Raw genomic sequence first — 23,914 nt, 5'->3', positions numbered from 1 at the left:
ACTATACTTATTTATCTTACAAAAAAATTAAGGGATGACTCTGACGATTTCTTTTTGACCGATAGTTGGTCAGTTCGTTTAAACGAGATCCTTGACGAATTCACGTGAAAACTTTCGAAGAATCGATAAAGTTTTCTAATTTTATCTTTTTTTCTTTGGATACGAAGTAAACCGCGACGAATTTGGAAGGTTTTCTTTTAAACGTGTAACAAAAGCTTCTAGAAACGGCCGAATCACAGATGGTATTCATCGAAGTAAATTATTTTAAGGGAAATAATCTTTACCCCGGGGTTGGAATGAAAAGTGATTAACTGTTTGATACCTTTTTCTCGTATCCAAGTATCAGCCCTCCTTTTAGGAAGTCTCTATTTATTTTTTCCTTTTTGATTACGTCTATCCAACGCACACACACGCATACACTCCCTACGTTTCTTTCGTTCGCTGAACTCGAAACGTTATTTTTCCACTCGTCAGCGTGGACTGGACATTGGCAGAGGAACGTGAAAGCGTATACGTGAGAAAGAAGGTGAGCAGGGATGACTATTAATTTCTCCCGTGGCACTTGGCCGTCTATAGTATGCATTAACGCTTGATTCGTGCCTTCGGACATCGAACGTCCGACGAATATTTTCGATCGAATGAAGGGAAGGAAGAGGAACGAGTGAACACGGTTCTCGCAAAGATTGATAGGACAGAATTCCACTGGTAGATTCGTAATGGATAGCCCATGTCCGAATTCACCAATAGCAACCCTCTCTCTCTCTCTCTTTCTCTCTTCTATCTCTTTCTCTCTCCTTCTCCCTCTCCTTTTTCTATCTCTCTCATTCTCCATAGTCGATACCTTCTAATGGAATCCCCGATTGTACTTCTTATCAATGGACCACGTTCGAGTGGTGCGCCTCTTCCATATAATGTCGAAGCAGGGAAGTACCGATCCATTATTGTCGTCGGCTTGCGAGAAGAGCTCTTATACGAGATAACTTATTTTTTCACCCTTCATCGGTATATGGCAAATTGCACCGAACGATGACTATCACAATGAAACGACTATCACGAAACTCAAGGGGGAGCTTTTAATTGTATCGCGAAAAATTATTAAATTATATATTATTGGTTAATTAAAAAAATCTACACACGCGTGATTCTTCTTGGTTTATGACAAGTAGTAGAACAAACGATGCTTTTGAAATGAAACAACGATTATCATGGATACATGGGAAATGTTATAGTTTTATAATGAACGATAAAGATAATTGTATTTATTTGTCGCGTTTAATTTGAGTTTAACATGTGATTTAGATTTGTCAATATTTTCAAAATAACTCTAAAATATCAAAATATAGTTACCGATTAAGAATTCAATGAATCATGGGTAGGTATCACGTAGAGAAAGTACTTTTCGACTTTTTGCTCGAGCTCTATCGCTCACCCTTTTCGAAACTCGTAAACCCTTTAATACCTCGAGTAGAGTCGAAAGTAAAATAGTTTTGCTGGTGCGAGAAAAGGGGTATCCGACAAAAGGAACGTTCTTCTATCTGGTGTCTCGAAAGAGAAAAAGAATGCTTACCGAGGTAAGATCGTAAACTATGAGCAAGATCCCATTGAAAGTAATCGAGGCGTGATATTTCAGGTCGCGATGTTTCTTACGTGCGTTATATACATGCCTTAAGTACGTATAATAATACTTATACAGACGAGTATCCTATATGGCGCCGCGTACGTTATACCCCCATAAGATTCGTATTATGCAAAGGAGCGTGAAACGTATCGCGCGTTACTAATCGCCCTTTCCCAACAACTTCCATCACTAAATTTATATTCGCAACTATAGATACATATAATAGACACGAGTTGCGGATTTTCAAACATACATCGACGATTTTTCGATTATTCGATCCCTTGATTTTTTATTTCATCTAAGAATTTTTTATTTCAAATCGAAGAAAAATGATTCGACAATTAATTACGTTTCGAGCACAATTCTACCAATCAGAATGAAGTTTCACATTTCACGAAGGATTCACGAAGGTCTTTAATTTTTCTCACGAAAAGTCGTTGATTCTTACGAAATATTTCTCATGACTCTCTATCCACGAGAAAAGGGTTCAATTTTATACCCCAACGAGAAATCTTTTATTCTTAACTTGCACCCCTTTTTCCTGATCGGATTTACCGAATTGTTAGATTTCGCAAAAGTCATTTCAAAACGATCGTCAGGTGAGTTTACGTAAGGTTTCGTACTTTTACAAAATAATCTCACCCTTTCCTCGAGACATGTGAAAACTAGCTACGACAAACCCCTTTCTAAATCAAAATAAATCTGCACGTTTTTGTATGATCTCGAAGGAAAAGAAATTTTTCTCACCACTTTTTTCGATACGTTGAACCTCCTAAAGTAAAAAAAAGCCCCGTTAGAATTTATATCTCGTTTAAAATGGGTCAACGCGATTGGGATATTCTCTTTCTTTCCCCTAACCACCCTTTAAAACGAAACTTTCCAAACGATTCTCGTTCATTTAAATGGATCGCTTCCGAGAAAGTAGAAAATAATTCGTAGCTCGTAACTTCGTAGCCAGTCGAGTTTTGAAATCGCACACGTTGTTGCGCTTCGAACTACCTTCTCGAAGACGTAATATATTCTTTTATGCAGGAAACGTGGCATTCCTAAGCGTCTCTTTGTGCGATCCACGAATAAGCTGAAAATGAGGTTGCGCTTTGAGAAAATTATAAAGGTGCTAGGTGGACGAACGAGTCGGGCATAAATTTTAGCGATGCTTTTTGAACGAATGAGAAAGAAGGAAAAAATGTAATAAAAAAAAGAAAATAATAATAATAATAAAGAATAGAAGAAAGAAGGAAGGAAGGAACGAATAAAACGAAAAAAGGGATACGTAAGATAAATAAAAAGTAAAAGAAGAAGAAGAAGATGATGATGATGACGATGAAAGAGAGAATGAACGTTATATTTCTTTTTTTATTCGCAATAGTAGCGAGAGGTTAGCTAGAAAAGGGACCTTTTCAGAACGATTAATTCGGTTTTATGGTCCGCCACGAATTCTAACGGAAAGCACGTAAATCATCCTGCGAGACCCGAACGTTTTCTGACCAAATACAAACACGTACAACCCACTGACACGCAGATGCATCGATGTTACGAAAGAAAGAGAGGAATATGCAAACCTGCTATACTCGCGAGTCCACGCAACGTGTTCAACTAAAGGATAGCCGACCCGTTGGGAGTGCAATAAATTCCACTTAGCTGTTTCAGCGCTTCGTCACGCATTTACACGAACGACATTGTCCTCTCTAGTATCTTTTCACTTGATTCGTTTTAATATCGAAATGACGATGAGACTTCCGGTTCTTCGTAATTCCATTTCTTCGAAGAAATATATCTAACATTGGATCGATTATAAATAAATACACCTGCAATTACTGAATTATCTGAAAAGTGTTATTTTCTTCTTTTGCATATAACTGAGTGCGTGCATCAATGCAAAAACATATCAATGTATGAACGATATAAATCGATACTAGCGTATTTATAATTAAATAACTAAGTTTTTATAAATATTAATTTTGAATTGAATAATTGTTGATCTTATGAATGATGAAAGACAATTGATGCAAGAAGATTTTTTTTTCGGAACAACCTAACAGAGTAGGAAGAAAAGACTTTTTATAAAAAGATGGCGTGAGCCAACGTTCGCGACGTTTACTCGAGGATGATGACAGACGAAGTAAGAAGGATAAGAGGAATGGAGGACGAGGAGAAGAGGGAAACTTTCTATTCATCGAACGTAGACTTTCTTGTAGGTCTTAAAGAAGTGTAAGGAATAATCGAACGTGGCAGCCGTGTGGCGTGCTCGGTGCCACACTAGATTAATGTTATTTCAATGGGGATTCGGCTTTGCAATAGGGTATCGCCATAACTGACCCCGATTTGCATTAGAATCGGGGTGAAATCGCGAAGGGGTGAAAAGGACTCGGTAGAAAAGAAAAACGAACCGACGTGGGCCTTTGGGAACGCGCCAAACCGTACGCGTGTTGTCCGAAACACGTCGAAAAACCGACGTGACCGCGTCCGGTTTCTCTACATCCTTCTTCCTTTATTTCTTTCTTTCTTTCTTTCATTCTTTCTTCATATTTTTTTTCCTTCCTTACTTCTTTCTCGTTCGCGAGGATTAAGATCCACCTCGTGCTGCCTATAGAGAAAAATTACTCGTTCGGAAATATACCGGGCGATGAACAAAAGTCCGGACCCCTTCGTCGTTCCGTTTTAACTGCGACCCGTTACTGAAAAGAGATGACAGTCGTAACAGTCATTTATAGCGATGGAAGTGCTTGTAAACTGTGGATAAAATTAGCCGAGTAGCTCGACCGCAGCCGAATTCAACGATTTACGATCGCTAAGTGTCTAATAAGAACGAGATTTGCCGATCTCTATACTCGAATTCGGACACCACCACCATCACCACCTGTTAAAAGGTGGATCTTTTCGAAATACATTTTTTTCCTTTTTATGTATATATTATATTTTTCTTTTTTTCTTTTTTTTTACGAACGATCAAATTTCACGAGTAGTACGAGAAAAAGAGATTCTAATGTGTCGATAGTTATTTTTTTCTATTTTGCAGTAGACTTTTACGTTCGTTATTATCTCGAAGGCAACGTTTTAACACATTCGTTTGGATGCGACTTTTAACAGAGATAACTGGTCGTAAAATTTCTAAAGGGCTGCCATAAAGATCCTGTAAATTCCGAAATGGTTGATAGTCGGTATTTCTGAAATTATCTTTAGGATAATGAATAGAAAAACAAAAAATAAATGAAATACATAAAGAACAACAGTAAATAATTCTCGTCCATGAAAAAAATATGAAATAATTGGAACTAACGTTTCCAACAATTTATACTTTTACTTTTCAAAGGTTTCGTACGAACAAAGGCGTTCATTAATTAACCTACGATGTCGTCGTTCGCTCGAGCTCATAGAAGTTGGCCGATGAAATGGCATTTTTCGATCTAACGTAAAGCCAAACGATTCACTACTAACATATACAGAAAATAAAAATAAGAAAGAACACGTAGAGTCTCGGAAATGACTGGATGAATTTGCTATTATTCGAACGAGTTTGTCTAAATTGGAAACACAGTACTCTAGCCCTTTGCGACTCTTTTTACGTGGGGTCGCTGCTCGAATAACCGTTCGATGATCCGGAACTCTGCATCGTTAATGTCCGGAAAATCATGTCCGGTGTTGCCGTTGAATTTTTCCCTATTCTTTTTCTTATTCTTCTCCTTCTCCTTCTACTACTGTTTTTTTGCCGAGAAGAAAACGCGTTGTAGGTCATTTTTCATTCACCGTCCTCGAAACTCGCGTCATCGTCCTCCTCTTCGCGTTTGTAATTTTTCTTTAGTTCCCTTTTACTCGACCTCGTTAATTCACGTTACACTTATCATCGCGAAAAATAATAATAATAATAATGATACGCGTCAAAGTTTTAACGTTGCTTGAATATCATTATCGATATAAAAGTGATTATCGTATACGTTATTATAACGATCGATTAAATAACTATGAAAAATTAAGATGAAATTATTGAGCTAAATCTTATGTTCCAAATTCTAATTTTAAATATCTTATTGTCTTTGCAATTCGAATGGTAGAGATAAATTAAAATTATAAGAAATAAGTCACGCGACTAGAACCGATATATAAACGTTACACAAAAGACAATGAATAATCAAAGTAAACACTAATAAAAATTTTGTATAGCTGATAAGTTTGTATATTCAAACATTTACCGGAATTACCCATTGTTTCATAACCAGAATAAATATTGAAAGATATAGATAATATAAAGATAATATAAAGATAATACTGATATATAAAATAATATAAATATAAATAGATAAATTAATTAAAATATAAAAATGAGAAAAAAAGAAAAGAATACATACAAATAAATATATATAAATACATAGAAATTAACAATAAATAAAAAGACTATATAAATATACTTACAACATAAATGCAGAGCTGTTTACGAAGTTATTGAAGAGATAATTTAACGCACCTGTACTCCGAAAAATATTCGTATACTATGCCTCTCGAAAACAATGTCTTTAAATGAAACAAAATTTTAATCTATTTTTCAATGTATCTTCAGTATTATCAAATCTAAATTTACTTATCGATTATAAACCTCACTCCCGAAAAGTTTCAAAATAACTGAACGCTAATATTCTCTCGATCGTTTGCGTTAGTTCGAAGGTAACATTTGAAATGAAAAATGGTATTTATAGTTTATAACGAACGAATATAGAATTGTGTTTACATATTCTTAGACGTATTAGGTATATTCTAAATATAAGACGATATTTTATTTCACTGACTTTCATGTAAACTTTAGTTTTTACAGATGAAAAACGAATATTCCGTTCACAGTTTTAGAAATGAAAACATTTGAAATATTGTATCGAGTATTTAGAGAATTTTCAACATAATTGTTCTATTGAATAAACTTGTTTACCTATTTGCTCAAACGACTCGCCTAATCACCTTCCCATCTATTTCTTTTCCTTGAAATAAAATTTCGAAGAAAAAGTAAATAGATATAATCCAGAGAAATCGTCGTCGGTACGATAAACTACTTATGTTTTACTCGCAAGTGAGTTATTGCGCGAGGTATATGGTATTATTCGTACGCGAACCGGCACGAGGAACAAATATCTTGTTTCTTCTCTACGTATGAGTATTTCTACATATATACGTATATATATATATATATGCGTGTGTGTGTGTGTGTGTGTATGTATATGAGAAGTGAGTGCGTCGGGGAGTTTAAGGCTCGGCGCGAGGATCGTACAATGCTCGTGTATGGACACTATGGGCATTGTGAGACGCGAGACCGAATGAATATGTGCACGATGCATCAAAGAGTTAAGACTCAATGGCGGACCACACAGACCCCGAGTAAGAGAGAAAAAGAAAAAGAAAAAGAAAGAGAAAGAGAAAAAGAGAGTCAGCTTAACGGTTAACGTATTATCATATGGCCGCACGTTTCAGACGATGGTCATTGTCTACAGCCCTTCGAGTATAAAAGAAAAGGACGACCCGACAATGTGAGTATGATCCTGACCTTCCAAGAACCCCATATGTTGACCAAATTGTCCTCTTCGACCAACTAGGTTCTTCCATATGTTTTCCTTAAAAACGCCTTCGAGATTTTAAGTATATTTACGTAAAAATTTATTATATGGTAGAGGAGATAACAGATGTTTTTCTTTTAAGTGTCATTAATTTTCTTTTTAATTTGATTTGTTGGCTGAAGCTAGGCCAGAGCAAAATTAGTTTTTCTTTCAGTATAAGAGGTTAGGGACTATACTGGTACCAGGCAGTCTACTGGTTGTGGTACCAAGAATCAGTCACATTTGGCCCTTTCTAGTGCTCTGTTCAAAAGTTTTGGAGTTTTTAAAATAAAAAGAAATGAACTACGAAAAAGTATGTTCAACGTATAAATTATAGTAAAAATTATTTATAATCGGTAATGTAAGGTTTATTATATTTATTTGGCATTGTACTTCTTAACCGATTCTATTTGTTTTTTACGTCCTACTTCTTAACACTATGCTGTCCGCACGTCTAATCTAAATTCTTTCGTTTAACGCCGGCGGTTTTTTGAGGTTCCACAGAAACAATTATTTCCACATGGCACCAACGTGGAGCCACCGGGGCAATTATCTGATAGTTTTCGCATGGCACTAACGTGGAGCCACCGGACGTTATAGTTTTACCATTTAACCTACCATGCGCAGTTAAATGACCGTTTTGGAAATTTTGTTTAGAATTTTTCGTATACAATGTTACTATATCACCATGTAGCTTTTTGACTTTTCCATACATCCCATTTTTCAATATTTACAACTTTTTTTATTGTTTACTTTTTGAAAAACATCTATAGGATGTCTAGTCTTCCATGAGCGGTCATTTGACCGTTTGAAAAATTTATGTTATTTACGACTATATTCTTCGAAAAGCGCTTTCCTGAAATTGTTTTACGAGTCTCAGTGTAATTGTGGATCTACAATGTGAACAATCGAGCGTGTACAACCAATTGGAGTAAGAGTAGCTGAAAAAAATACGATTCTCCAAATTCTAGGAATCGCGAATAGGATACCGAACGCGATAGCTATCGATAATCTTCTTATTTTTGTCAACGGAGCGAAACACTGTGCTCCTAAATTAATATTCTTTATTTTTTGTAAAACCATTTCTCTGGTATCTTTTTTTGTGAATACAATCAGAATTTTCTGTTGCGATAAATACTTTATGTGTTCCAATAAATGACGGAATGCAAATGCGTAGCGGTTTTTGTACGACAGTATGGTCTTGCATCTGCATGGTAGGCATCAAAACTTTACAGTGTATAATAAGCATTATTACGTGGTATAAGTGATAGTTTCGACAAAGTCAACAGAGCTAACAATATTTTGTGTGGTATGATTTACAATTTTTTTATTTTAATTTCTGGTTCCAATGTTTTTGCCCAGTTTGATTTATAATTTTATATTTCAGTTTTTACTTTATCATTTGTATATTTATCCTCATGAATATCAAGACATTCAAGGAATATTAATTTAGTAGACAAAATAAATAATATCGATGATGTTCGTTCGGAAAATAACCAAGAAGTTTCCGATATTGATAATGATATAGTAGAAAATAATTGTGACTTATTTGACAGCGATTCAGACGAAGAAAATATTTTGAATATGCAAAGAGGACAAAAAAGAAAGAGAATTACAGTTAGATTTGAAAGTTTAACAAAATTCGGTGTAGATGTAACCGATTAAATGGCCAGAAAATATAGTGTGGAATCTAAATGTCATAGATGGTCTTTACAGGTATTTTTCAATATCTTTGATTTAGCAGGGATAAATGCTTGGATTTTATTTAAAGTAACGAAGGGCGAAGAAATATCGAGGCAAGAATTTTTATTTCAATTGGCAGAAGAGGTAAAGACTGATTATCAGAACGAGAGACAGCTAAGCAAAGAATGTTCATCAAAAACAATAATAAATACAGCTACAGATTATTCTGGACGGAAATTTTCTCATATGAGATATTGTAAAGTCAATAAGACTAACAAAATTTGTATAAAATGTAAAAAATACGTATGTGGACAATATGCAATACACAATGCTGTTATTGGTAAAAAATGTGCAAAAAAATGCATAAATAAAAAATTCTAAATAGAAAAGCGGGGTGCGGGTGTCTTTATAGCACCAGAAAAATATTTTGTTTAATATCCAATTGGCAAAAATCTCTGTCAATATTAAGATACATACGTTTTTTAAAGCGGTCATTTGACCGCTCATGGTAGGAATAGGTATACATGAAATGTCGGTAAGTTTAGTGTTAACTGAATTCTGAACACGTTGCTGGGCACTTAAAGGCCTTTTGCCTAGTTTCCCAACCAACCGCTCAACGTCGCTACGATCGCCTAAACTCTTTTTGATAAAACTCTTTTTTTCGTATTGTTTCATAATTGCAGAGCGTGTTACGAAACAATCCTTCCTTCCAGCTGAGCCCCCAATTGTAAGATTTATTATATTTATTTATAATTATTCGCTTGTCCCACAATAATATAATAATTAATATAATATATTAAGTTTCAGTTTATTTTTAACGATTTATATCGTTAATCGATCTGATTATTCGATTTTTAAATATGATTTACATTTGTTTAGAATGAAATCCAAATAAAAATGAATCAATTAATAAATTAAAAGAATATTAATTGTTATAATTCTCAGATAAAGTACATTGAAGAGAAAAAATAAGATTGAACGAAAAAATTTTCATTGAAAATAGTAATATAAAACTTGTCGTATGATCGACAATAGTACAATAATACAAAGTTGGTTCCGATTTGTTTTCTTTTATCTCAATAAATGTCTACGTGTACTCTACGGTTATCAATGCGATTATATCTTGGAGGGATAGAAAGTGCAGTGATTTTGAAAGGAACGAATGGTCCTTAGGTATGATGTCGAAGGTGGCGGTGATGCTGCTGGTGCGTGTAAAAATAGAAAAGCCGAGCCGGGAACCCGTCCAACTGCTTATTACTTTTGACGTCGGAATGTATGGTCCTGTGACCGAGCGTGCTGGTGTAGAAAGAAAGAAAGAAAGAAAGAAAAAAAGAAAAAAAAAAAGAAAAAAAGACAAGAGAAGAAAGAAAGGGAGAGAAAGAAAAAATAAGAGAGATAAAAAGAGAAAAGTTTCATGCGTGTTTCACACCCGCTCGCTAGGTAACTCACACGATGAAAGAATTCCGGATGCGGATTCCGGAGGTTGTTTTTGAAATGACTATCTGTTGTAACAAGTCACCAAGTTGTTCTACTCCTGACAAGTAATATAAGTATATCAATATATAAAAAAATACATTTTTTTTGTAGCCACCCAAGTGACGTAAGTTAACGTCATATTACACTACCAACAAAATCAAACTTGTTGTTGTATTATTAATTACTAGATTTTACCGTAATAGCATTATACGTAAAGTAACTTATATTTTTATACTTATCGTGAGAAACTTTGTAATACTTTGTATAATATTAACGAGCTAACTACGTTCCATAGAAATGTTTGGTATATACACACGAGTAAGTACATATATTTTTATAAAACATTTCAATATCTACGATCATCGTAGTATATTCACTTATATGAAATGTGACGTCTAGGAAAAAAGCATGGAGACTTATTCGCGCGAGAATTTTCTTCTAGAAAAATTCTTCGAGTAAGTATACGTAGTGATACGACAAAACGTAAAATCTACCGCACATATGATTTCAGCTACGAACAGATGAATAATGGCTGATTCAGCAGGATATCTCGTTTGTCGTCCATTATGAGCGCGATCCGATGAACAGTATTTTCGGGTAGTTTATTGTGCAAAATTCTTCACGCCTGCCAATCTATTCGTTCGATGCTTACGAACTCTTATGTATATCTTACATTTATCTATAGCGAGAAAATAATGAAAGAAATAAAGAGATAGAGAGATAGATAAAAAGATAAAAAGATAGGAAGAAAGAAAGATAGACCCTTCGAGTTGGATGAATATATATATGTATGATTGTATAGCGTACTGGATATAATCCCGTATAGAGAAAAATACAAAATATATAAGTAGGTATCTATGATAGTAACAACAACTAGAAAAAAAGGAAAGGAAAGAAAAAAAAGAAAAGAAAAATATAAATCTATACGTTCGTTCGAGCGAGAAATATTGAATGTTTTGGAAACATAAGTATTAGGAAGGGTGCAGGAGAAGGGAAAAGTTGCTTTTCCGTTCACAAGCAGGGAAGGTGCCTCTTCTCAAAGCGCAAAGCGTGGAAAAAAGGGAGAAAAGGCCGAAGCTTTTGGAGTTTCGCCAAAATTACGCAGACGAACTATAGTCGAAGGACAAGGTTGGAGCAGTACCACCATCTGGCAAGGTTCCTTCTACAAAGGGAAGGAATTACGGCTTCTTGAGTATCCATCTACTTGATATTCTACGATCTGTAATCGATATTATTATTTTCGATGAAAGATAATAAATATAAATATTAAAATAGTTTCTCACGGTAGACGAAACCTTTTCTATTATATAGCCTAATATTTTTTTTTCTTCTTTTTCATCTTTTATTTCCTTCCACAGGCTCTTAATAGATGCTCGAGCCGACCAGTCCTCGATTCATGGTCAAAGAATATCAAAATGCGTATGGTAGAATATATCAAGAAAGAAAGAGAAAGAGAAGTAGCCGGTGCTCGAGATGAGCGAGAACATTGTATCAAGATGTTATCTCGTTTTGATCATAGAAAGGGGTTTTCTAGGTATCCAACCCCCCTCCTGCAGAGTATCTCGCTAAGGTCTGCCGCAGAGAATCGGCTAGCTTTTCCCCCTTCACTTCTTCCACTCCCTTTCCATTCCAATCAGTTTGAAAAGGTGCTTGCACGAGCGGGACTCAACTCATTCGGTGGCAAAACGTCTCGCTTACTCTTTCCTTGGGATCCACGGTCCACTGCTCTCGACGATCCTTATTCTTCTTCTTATTCTTCTTCATATACTTTGCCCACCTAAAGTATCGTATATCGGCAACAAAAAAATCGTATTCATAGACAAGGACGTTGCACATTATTACCTTTCAGATGAACAAGAACAAGCACAAGAGATACATTTTCAATTTGAATTATTTTCGGTTTAAAACACTTACTTGAATGATAGTAAAAAAAAAAGGTATAGACAAAAAAGTTATAAATATATAAGAGGATCCTCGGGTCGAACATGAATTATTAACGTTAAGTATTATACGATTTGAATATAAAGAAGTATGCGGAGAAACAAACGATACTGAATATTCAACGCAATCCTGATGGAAATTAAAAAAAAAAAACAAAGATTAGTGGAAATATATAGATAATAAATTTAACGTTTGACACATTGTTCTTTTTGTATTATTTTCAAAATGTATCTTCAATTGGTCGAGACCAAAAGAAGACATGACGTTAATTCGTAATAGGAAGTGACATTGGCTTAGTAAAAAATTCCTTTTCTTTTTTATAGCGAGAGATAAGAGATCCTGATAGTGTCGTCCGTTTTGTGGGAGATGAGAAGCCCCAGAGGCCATTCTTTTCTCGGCTTATCTCGCATGGCAAGGTGTCCCGCGGAAGAGTGAAATCATTGACGAAACAAAGGCAAGCCGCAAAGGAAAGAAAGGAAAAGGAATGAGAAAAAGGAAGAAGAATAAAGAGACAAAGAAAAAAAGAAACACGTTATAAGAGGGTTTATACTTTTTTTTTAAAGTTGGTTATATAAATATAAACTATCATATAATGTCAGAATGTAAAAGTATTACTTTTTACATAGGATTCGAAAATCGAACTAAAAAAAAGAACAAAAATGGTTCTTTTTTTCATTGAATCTTTTCATTCATTCTTTTCTTTCAAATGTTTTCCTTTTTCATCTTTTCAAGCAACAAATCACCTGGCAAAGAAAAAAAGATCACCTCGCATTGAGAAAAAAGAATTTGAAAAAGAATAAAAGAAAAGAATAGAAAGATTGAAAGAGTGATAAAGATTCGGTACAATGAACCCACCCTATTTATTATAATTTACAATAGATTTACCAAGTATAGGAAATGGTACTATTGAAATCTGATTTTTTATTGGAAAAAAAAAAACCCATTAGAGTAAGAATTCGCTAAATTGTTTCTAGGAACTTAGAAACCATTATAGATATATAGAAAATACTAAAAATTTAACAAAAGCTGGCCGCCTACCTGTCGTCTAAGATTTTTTCAAAACTTTATACATTTCATTTCTGAAGTAAAGGCTAATACTCAACTCTTTCCAAAATATCGAACGAAGAATTTTTACTAACATTATTTATATTGTATATCAATTCTTTTCACGGAGACTAGTTACCGTGATATTTTAATTTTAATTTGAATACTCATTTTTTCATTTTTTTTTTTCTATCCATTTACAGTATGTTGCATTACTTTTATGGGAAATATTATATAATAAAAAATATGTTACATTTGTATTATAGAACGTGTCAAATTTCTCCTATTAACAAACGTTTTTATTCTATCGAAAAATAAACATTATTTATATTATATATTCATGAGTAATAAATAATTAATAATTATAAATTAAATAACGCATACACACAAAATAAGTAATGTACCATTATTAATACACGTATTATTATATATAGTTTGAAAAAACGATTATTCTAAAAGAGAGAAATAAAAGAGAGAAATAAAAGAGAGATGTTTCTAGAAAAGAGAGTATCTAAATGAATAAACGCGTGTGAAAGCGTAATATATATATATACAATATAAGAATATTATTCTTTACTCGCGCGTATATATATATCCGTAGATATATATGTGTGTATATATAATATAATACAATATCGTAGTAAGAAAGTTGGCATAAATCAAAAAGCAGGGAAAAATAAAGGAGCATAGAAGAACCGGCTAACGAGAAGGAAGAGGCGGAACGATTCCGCGCTGCCGCGTTGCTCTCTCGTCCGGTTGGTCCGGTCGAGAGATAGATAAAGAGAAAGAGAGAGATAGATATAGAACGGGGGGAATAGGGGGAGGGGTAGAAAGAAAAAAAGAGAAAGAGTAGAAAAAGGGCCGCACGTCGCGCAAATTCTTCTTTTGCCCTTGGAGATATAGCAACCAGCCGCCTGCCTTCCTTGGGGGACCTCCCGTCGTCATCCTGGTGTTCGTCATACGCGAGCAACGCATATGAAACGAGAACGAGAGAATCTGGCTGAGGTTTGAACACCACACGGGGAGTATTTGTCGAAAACAACCTTCGGGAAGGCGTTGCGGTAGGCCTTAACGTGTTCCATAATATCTTTTATCCCCCATTTGGGGTACGATTGTTTATTGACAATAACTATGAGATACTTTAACACACTACGAATACCAACACTGATCAATATTATTCCTTAACCTTATTCTTCATTGTCAAAGAAAATTTAGAGCATTTATAAGCGCTGGGTGGATAAGATTTTATTTCATAGAAAACATGGAATTTCATTAAATCTAGTGATATTAGATTACGTATATGGTATGGATATTTTTTAAACAAATTATTGTGGGACGAGCGTCTAATTCTATATATTTTCTTTTTTTTTTATCGTATATATTTTTATATTACATATTTTATAGATGAATAATCATTTTTACTAATTCAGTAAACATAAATAGTTATAGTGTGTTACCTGTAAAATTCGTAGAAAAAAAGTTTTTTTATTCTTTTTATTTAATATTTTTAAATGAAATTATATTTATTATACTAATGTTAATGAATATTAGGGAAAATATACGTATACGTTTGTTATTCTGCTTTAATAGAGACAAATCAGATATCAGGACTAGATAATAGCCTAGCTATTGATTCACAAGAAACAAAGGAATGTCGCTTAGGAAGGTTTGGATCGAAAGACCAGAGGAAACTCTTAGGTGCTATACCTAACTCTCGTTCGGTCGATTGGCTTCAAGCCCTAACCAACAATTTGTGGACCCTTCGAAAACTGGCCGACCACAAATTGTCGGGGCCATCGTGAATAAGAACGTATGCTACCCCTTTGACTTTATGCGTCATACGCAAAAGCACTTGTTTGGGGGTTCCAATGTCTCGCACGAAACCCACGGTACTCGAGTCTCTCCTAAGCTGAGAATTATTTTCTCAGGACACCCCCTTTTATATATATATATATATATATATATATGTTCGATCAACACCCTTTTCAAAACGTTTTTACTTTCTTTTTTAAACCTCTTGAAAATGAAGGTAATATAGTCATCGGTAATATAAATAAAATATAATAATTTTATAAAACGTTCATTTTTTCAACGATTAAAATTATTTGAATAAATAGTTATCTGGAGGAAAAGGGCCTACAACTGCAAACTTGTATAATAATTTATACTATCGGTCAAAATTATTTGACCACGTGCACTAACGAAATATTAAACATAAATAATGGAAGAAAAGTTGGATTTTTTAATAGTAAAATATAAATATTATACATACTATATAATATAATAATGTAATATTGTTTAACAAATTTATTTATATAATTTTTGGAAAAATAACTAAAGAGCTTAACGAAGCACTAAAACTTTTCTAAGAACTATGAAAGGTTCAAAGGTTAGAAACATTAGGTTCGATAAAATCGTAAATCCGAAACGAATTCTTTAAGCTTTCGAGAGACAATGGGATATTACTAAGCTATTGTTCGCAGCAAGTTTTTCGTGTCAAAAAATAAGAAATCCAAGAATGGAAAATTACAAAAGAAATTCTTTTCCCAACAAAAAGAATTTCAAAATTTCTCCAAAAATCATCTAGGAAAAATTCTAGAATGCAATAATATTACTTTTATATATTTTTTTATATTAATACAAGATAGAGAATTATTTCGATCTTACAAATTTGTGTGTGTGTGTATGTGAAACATATATTGACGCGTATTTGCAAATGGAGAAAGAATTAAGAATTTAACCGCCCGTAATAAAATATTAATGTGTAAGATAATGCAGGTATTGGTTAAAAAGAAGGATGAATTTCTAACTAAAAAATAAAAAAGGAATGTATCCTGACCAGATTTATTGTTCATCGGATACATGAAATTTAAAGGTCGTCTCCAATGTATTATATTTCTTTTTCAATATAATAGTACAAATTTGAAGGTAAAAGACATAGAAACGGCTTTTTATCCAAGCCAAGGGAAGACATTTTCACGTTGACGTAGACTTAGAGGGCTCATGCCATCTAAACAAAAAGATGCTTAATATCAAGTTACAAATTTCTAACGATGAAGTATTTGAGATAGATTATATGGTTGGAGAATAATCAATTAATTAACTTCTAATTAATATGAAACATTTTTGATACGTTTTACTTATCACATTTAATTCAATACGTTAAATACGTAAGATTATTCCTTTCCATGTTAAGAATGGCGTAGACTAATTTCAAGAATTCATTTCCAAAATAATCGTTCGAAAGATTGAAAACTTTGGAAAGGACCAGTCGTCTGGTTGTTGGAACTTGTAATCGATCGGTCGAATAACGAAACCGCGAATCGTCGATGCTCGGCACACCCATGAACGCAATCTGTTCGTTGTTGCCAACAATGGCTCGACGCGCATCGAACTTGACTCCTTTCTGTATATCTATACACGGACAAACACACACTCTCATAGAAACGTGCATGGGTATGATGAACGCGTGCGTGTCGGTGGCGTAACGCGCGTAATGTAATTATGGTACACGAAGCACGGAAGGTAGTCACCGCCATAATGGGCAATTGTCCCCAGCGAATAGTGCCACAATGGCGGATTTCATTGCCGTTAACAACTGACTGTCCAAATACGAAGTGCAGCTCGCGCGACCGGACAATAAGCGTCCGCTGTCCGGATCAGGTTCTCTTTATAGCTTGGACGTCGTTTATCAGCTTCTCGCCAGGGTCACTAGTCCTTCGGTTAACTTTTTTTTTTATATTTTACCCCCTACTATTTCGGTACCTTCTTTTCACCTTGCTACCGAATATAATATCCCTATAGTAATACGTAATACCTCATTCGAAATATTCTTGTTTTCTAGTGAACCTTTCCTATTCGTAAAAGAATCACATCGGGGAAGAGATTATTCATGAAATGCTTATTATGTTTACCTTTTTTCCACGGTTAACTCGATGGAAATGAAAATCTCGATAGGGAGAAATAATACAAACGGTTAAAAAGGAGTGACTTTTTATTAAATATAAATAGATGACAATCGCGTAGGAAACTTGTTTTAATGTATCACAAACTGGATTAGATTTTATCAATTGCTTTAGAAAAACATTTGATCTTCATCTATCCATTACGATATCCGGTTTTGTTTACAACACCGTAGTGAAGAAGAGTTATGGGGTAAAGAACGTAAGAGGAATTAATGTCGAGGATACCGAGAGCAAGCCACACGTAACAGAAAAGGGAAGAATATTTCATTTAACTGACCGATCGGACTAGTTTGCACGTATGAATAATTGTGGCAACCCCGTAACTAGTGTCTCTCTCTCTCTCTCTCTCTCTCTCTTCGTATTGTGCTAGAAAATATATGTTTGCAAGTTATGCCATTGGAATGATTTGTTACTTTGACCAGATGTTGCAACTCCAAAACTTTTTTCATCATTCTTCTATCGTCCTAATACGTCTGGCCTATGTTTACATTTTGTCATTTAGTGCTAGACACTTTCTGTGTCAAGAATCCGGAACATTTAACGATATTCGAGAATTATAGTAACTTTGCTTTCAAAAGGGAACTCTGTTAAATGTGGGAGGGTTTTTGAGGTCAATTTGCTTTTAGTCTTAACACGACAAGATTTTCTTCGAACCAATTAGGTTTATAGGCGTTATATTTCTATCTAATAAATAACAAATATTATGTCGTTTGTGAAAAATAATTTATTAGGCAGAAAAAGTTGCACGTTAGGAGAAGTGGAAATGAGAATAAGTTGAAAGAAAAGATAGGAAAGCCCCTAATATGAAACTTATAATTACTTTCTTGAATCCTGCATTTCTGTTTTTAGTTAATAAGTCCGTATATATATATATATATATATATATATATATATATATATACATCCTCGATATCGCTAAAAATAGTTACCTACCGATCGACAGTAGAATCGCAAAGCTGTCGTCCAATTACGGACGTATCTAGGTACTTCATTAGTACGGATTGGCTTCTGTCTCGATGGTGTGTTAGGAAATTAGTTCTTTACATTGTGCGATCGTAACGATATACCGTTGTTAATCAACTTCCTCCTTCTGAACGTTGGAGCCACCCTCATTGAAAGGGATTTAAAAAAAAAAAAGAAAAAAGGGTAAGAGAAGGAGGAGGAAAAGCAAGAAGAGGTGGTGAGGGGGAGAGTAGGGGTTATAGGAAAAAGAAGAAGAAGAAGAAGAAGAAAAGAAAAAGAGAAAGAGAAAAAGTGAAAAGAATGGAAAGGGGGTACAAAGAAGAAAAAGAAAAGAGAGAGAGAGAGAAGGCAGTTCTTATCGGGAATCGAAGCGATCGAGCCGAGGATAATTCGCACGAGCGAACAAAACGGCTCGCGATATTCGAGCGTGGCATAGGTGAGCGTAATTATATCCTTTGAATTCGTTCACAATGGCCTCGGGCCAGTCATTGAAAGTCGAGTACCTGTGTCTCTTGTGAAGTTCCACCGGTGCGGCCGCTGATATATATATATACATATATACATACATATAAGGAAGAGGAAGAGGAAGAGAAAGAAGAGTAGGGGGAGGAAGAGAGGGATGAAGAGGAGGAGGAGAGGTAGGAGGAGGAGTGCATTTAATGCGTAATTAAATTCTGTTTGGCATCGACTCTCCTTTTATTTTTCACGTCCCCATCGGGGACTCCTCTGCTTCCTCCCCTACCACCCCCTTACCACCCCCAACCCCCCTGTTCCCCCTACTCCCCGCTCGGCTTCTTTCTCGTTGTTGCTGCACCACAATACCGACGCCATTGACGATGGAAAAAGCTGGCTAATGCGACGGCACTCGCGATACCAATTTTTTTTTCTTTCTCTTTCTCTCTCTTTTCTTTGATTTCTTTCTTTCCTTATTTCCTCCTACGGATATCACGTAAGATCGAGGGAAAAAAAAAGCGATCTATAAAGAAATCTTGATTGCCTTCGTTCTCCTAAGAATCGACGTTTGAGAGTATCGATTCGATTATAAGCGATGTTATATTCGAGCGAGTCTCAAAAACACGTGGTTAGAAAAAGTTAAATATTATTTTGTCTAAAAATTAGAATACTAATCGAACGATTACATATTTAATATATGTTAAATATGCATCATTCGTGTTGTTCTCTTTTTTATATAATTTTTTAATATCTGTGAGAGATTTAGAAAGGAATGTGAGAAATTTGTATAACCCTCGCAGGTGTTCCTCCGAAAACTATGCGTTACAAACAGATGGTAAGAAAAAAAGATGGCAATAAAGAAAGAGAAAAGAAAATAGAAGAAAAGGAAAAGGAAAAAGGAAAATAGGGTTGTACAAAACAAAAAAAAAACAGGCAAAAGGTTCGTGAATGGAAAAGAAAAAAGAGGTCGTAAATGGAAAAAGAATTCCAGAGATTAGTATCGACAGCGGGAGGTAGCATTGTCAAATTTAAGCGTGACACCCATTTCCCCCCTTTTTAATATTTTACTTAACTTTTCTTTTTTTCTTCTCCTTCTTCTTTTATTTTTACTTCTCTCATAGTTTTCTCTTCTGTGTGTTTAACGCGATGCAAAGTGGACGAACGCCTTGGCCGATAATGCCAACCAGTATTACATTGGGCATTACAAATGCATACGAACAAAAGCAAGTAAGCAAGCATTGTGATATCATTCGAAAATATTGGGGCGCCGAATACGTTAATGACTCGTTCATTGGTTCAAACATGAAAAACGAACGATACGTGAACCACTCGGCTTCTCTAAAGTCAACAATGTCTCCGTGTATACGTGTACGTGTACGTTTTATTATATTTTTATTGTCGTTCGAGTACTACGAACGATGAAAGAAAAAAAAAAGGAAAAGAAACGACCGTTCGCCAATAAGAGATTTAAAAGAAACAGAAAAAAAAAAAACAAAAAATAAAAATAGAAAGAGCATAAAGAAGGGTGAACGTTGAAGGAGCAAAGTACGGGTGAATGTAAGTATACGCGTTATAATGTGAACCGGAGGTATAAGTAGAAATGAAGAATCGTTTAGAAATCGCCATCGCGTCTCGAGTTTGATAGAATCGAGCTCGTTTATACATCTCTCGCCTTTTTTAAATCTCACGATCTTAAGAACGTTTTTCGTTGTACTATACTATTCGAATCTATTCGTGTATGTGTGTGTGTACGTGTATGTACGTGGGGTATCAAAGAGAAAGATATAATCGCTCGGAGATCTCATGAATGATTAAGTATAATAAGTTCATCTCGTTGAGTATACAAACAGAAATTCTCTTCACAATACTCGAATCGTGTATGTTCGTTAACTATCAAATCAAATATAAATGAATAATCGTATTTAAGATAGGCAACGTTTGAACTCTTAACGTTCTATTAGATGTCTCTTATTCTCTCGGATCTTTCGAAAAAGAAAATTTAATCATCTGTTATAACATTACGTGAGAGCTATCTAACAAGGACGAAGTCGTCTCTTTTACAAGTAACAAGTTAATTAATCGTCTACGGTTGCTAGTCTACGTTCGATAAAATCACGTTCGATATTTTACGAATACTCTCGTTCGTGCTTATTCGTATTGGGTTAGTTGTGTGGTCAGAAAGACGGAAACAATACACGGATATACGAAGGCGTGCGTCGGCGTGCACGGCGACGTGTTAACGGAGCCAATTAAATTCTCCTCTTTTAATTGCGATTGTATCCGCAGAAATTCCAACGAGAGAGGGACCAGTAGAAAATTGTCGATCCAGAGTGTCTACCTGCTCCTACCTCGTACGTTCGTAACGTAATTGGATTTACGTAAATACGTATCGAGTTGTAGACCTGGAAGAAGTATCGTTTTTTACGAACTTACGCGTGTTAAGTTTGATATAATACCTAAGAGAGAAAGAACAATAGAGACAACGAGAAGAGAAAGAAATAACACAAAGAGACAGACAAAAAAAAATAAAAAGAAAAAGAAAAAGGAAAAAAGAACGAAAGATATAATTCATAAATAAAAAGAAAATGGTGTTTACAGGACATTGAACTCCTTGGAACGATGTTTCAAATTTAGAAATTTGAACCCCGGCTAGGATATTTTTGTTGAAAAAGTTTCTCTCGAAAATTTACGATCAGCCCCGAGAAACCTTGCGACATTGGAGAACATCGTAAGGAAAAAAATGAAATTAAAAACATGTAAAAAAAAAAGAGAGAGAGAGAGAGAGAATCGTTTGAGCCGTCATATTAGCATTCCTCGAAGAGAGCAACGCTGAGGACTATTCCTTCCTTAGTTGGTCTTACATTATGTATCCACTATTAACCGGACGACTGGCACAAAGCTTATTGTCGGCTCCGACGAATGAACTCGAGTCAACTACGGTCAAGAACGGCGACACGTGATTCATGATACTACTACTCACACGTGCGAGCGAATGCACTGAAGAGTAAAGCACGGGGAATATCGGAGTGCATATTGCACGTTCGTGCGTTATTCTCTCGTTATTATTTTTTTTTGTTCTTTTTTTCTCTTTCTATGAGAGGAACAAATTTGGTTATATTGGAATTGATTATTAGCAGATATTATATAGATAAATAAAAAATATTCTTAATAATAATTGATAAATATTAAAAAATAATTTTTTGTATAGAAGCAAATAAATAATTTATATTATATTCATAACACGCGTGTGTGTATGTGTGTGTTAATTCTATGATTAACAATTTATTATTAATAAGATAATAAAGTTGTTATTATTTTCTGTCTCTTTTCCTATCTATAGAGTAAATTTGATTATATAGAATGAATTATTAGTAGACATTAATTGGAAAATATATTTTTAAGAATTAATCATAAATAATCTTTGATATTAAAAAAAATGATTTGTTGTAGTAAATAAATAATTGTTATTGTATCCACATGATTATTCATATTATTAACAATACGAACTAAAGATAAATCAAATGATTCGGCATGTAAATTAGTCAGCGATATATATGCATCGTATATTCGTTTATCTTGAAATATCGTAGACAGTAAATGGATCCATCTTATGGGATATGGGTAGACCGCGCCAGACTGCTTGGCACCATCGAACAGTATATGGGACCGTATACCGAAGCATATGGGACCTAATAAAAATTCTCGGGGGCCGGACTCAACGAAATTCCACGAATACACAAGGTTTCTTCTTTTTTCTTTTCAACGATCTTTCATTTCCTACCGTGCTTCTCCCCTTCTTGCGATCAAAAACGTCGTCCGTTTTGAAAAATAACTTTTATTTCCCTTCGAATGCCAACGATTATGCACTATTTTCTAAATCCTTCGCGGTTGAACGTGGAGAACGACTTCACGATGAATGGGGGAACCTGCTTGTATAGATACCTGTATCCACTGTCTGATGTTCTCACTTTTTACTTCCTTTTCTTTTTTCTTCTTCCCTTTTTATTTTTATTATTATTATTATTATTATTATTATTATTATTGTTATTGTTGTTATTATTATTATTTTTCTTCCTTTTTATTTATTTCCTTTGTTTGTTTAAGAATAAGGCAGATTTTGTGCTTTATATCACGCTCGAGTAAATTCATTGTGCATTGAAAGTATTTACTGTACTAAACGGGCACGGATACAAGCTACCAAGCGTGGCTCGTGCTTCTGCCTCTAATTCCACAGTTGCTGAAATTGACCGGACGAGGTGAGTCGAGGTCGACCGTTATCAGAAGACAAAACGGATGCGTTTACCTAATACTAATGGAAATCCGAGCGACCGTCGAAGGTTTTTCATTATTAGCATATATCATCACATCGAATTAAATAATCGACAAATTGAACAATCATCTCAAAATATACAAAATTATTTTACTTAATACAAAAATGGACATCCTATAAGAGAAATTGAACAGTTACTAGGAAACCATTTTTAAGTCGAAAAAGATGCCGCGGCCATTTTCCTTAAAGATCTTTTTCGTTTAAACCCTCTATTTCTAACACGTGCTTCTTATTCTTAATTCTTTCGGTCCAGTCTCCTCTGAAAGCAACAAAAGATTTTACGCAGCTACCGTCGCCGGAATATTTAGAATTCAACATTTTAAGAGGAGAAGAAGGAAAAATAGGAAGGGAAGAAGGCGGAGTAGGAGGCGAAGGAGGAGAAAGAGAAGAAAAAAGAAGGTAAAGAGAAAGAGAGATAAATAGAAGAGGACGAACTGGTATATACGAAGTAATGTTTTTGTTATATGTGCCAACTCATTGGCCGCTCGTGGGAACGCTTTTGTAAAGGGCAAACGTAGTTCACAATGCGTAAATTAAAAAAAGAAGCTAAAGGGAAGATCGAAAGAATAGGAGGACTTGGAAAGGAGAAAGAAAGAAAGAATGAAAGAGAGTTGCGTCTGTTTTCTTTGGGACGGACAACAGGAGGAAGATATAGCCGTGGGCCAGATTTTGTTTTCGAAGTGATCTGCGTAGTCACTTCCTGCCAATATTCGAAAAATTTCTAGACGATAGAACGAAAATAATAGAACGTCGTCTTGCAACTTTTACGATGTTTCTTCCTTTTCTTTTTCTTTTTTTGTTGTTATTATCATTGTAGAAACAACGGAGCTCTATCCAAGGAGGACGATCGAGAGAGGCGTTTTTG

This window comes from Polistes canadensis, unplaced genomic scaffold, assembly GCF_001313835.1.
Source record: "Polistes canadensis isolate GaletaPanama2010 unplaced genomic scaffold, ASM131383v1 scaffold_10, whole genome shotgun sequence".
Taxonomy (NCBI): Eukaryota; Metazoa; Arthropoda; class Insecta; order Hymenoptera; family Vespidae; genus Polistes; species Polistes canadensis.
This window is presented reverse-complemented; position numbering follows the sequence as displayed.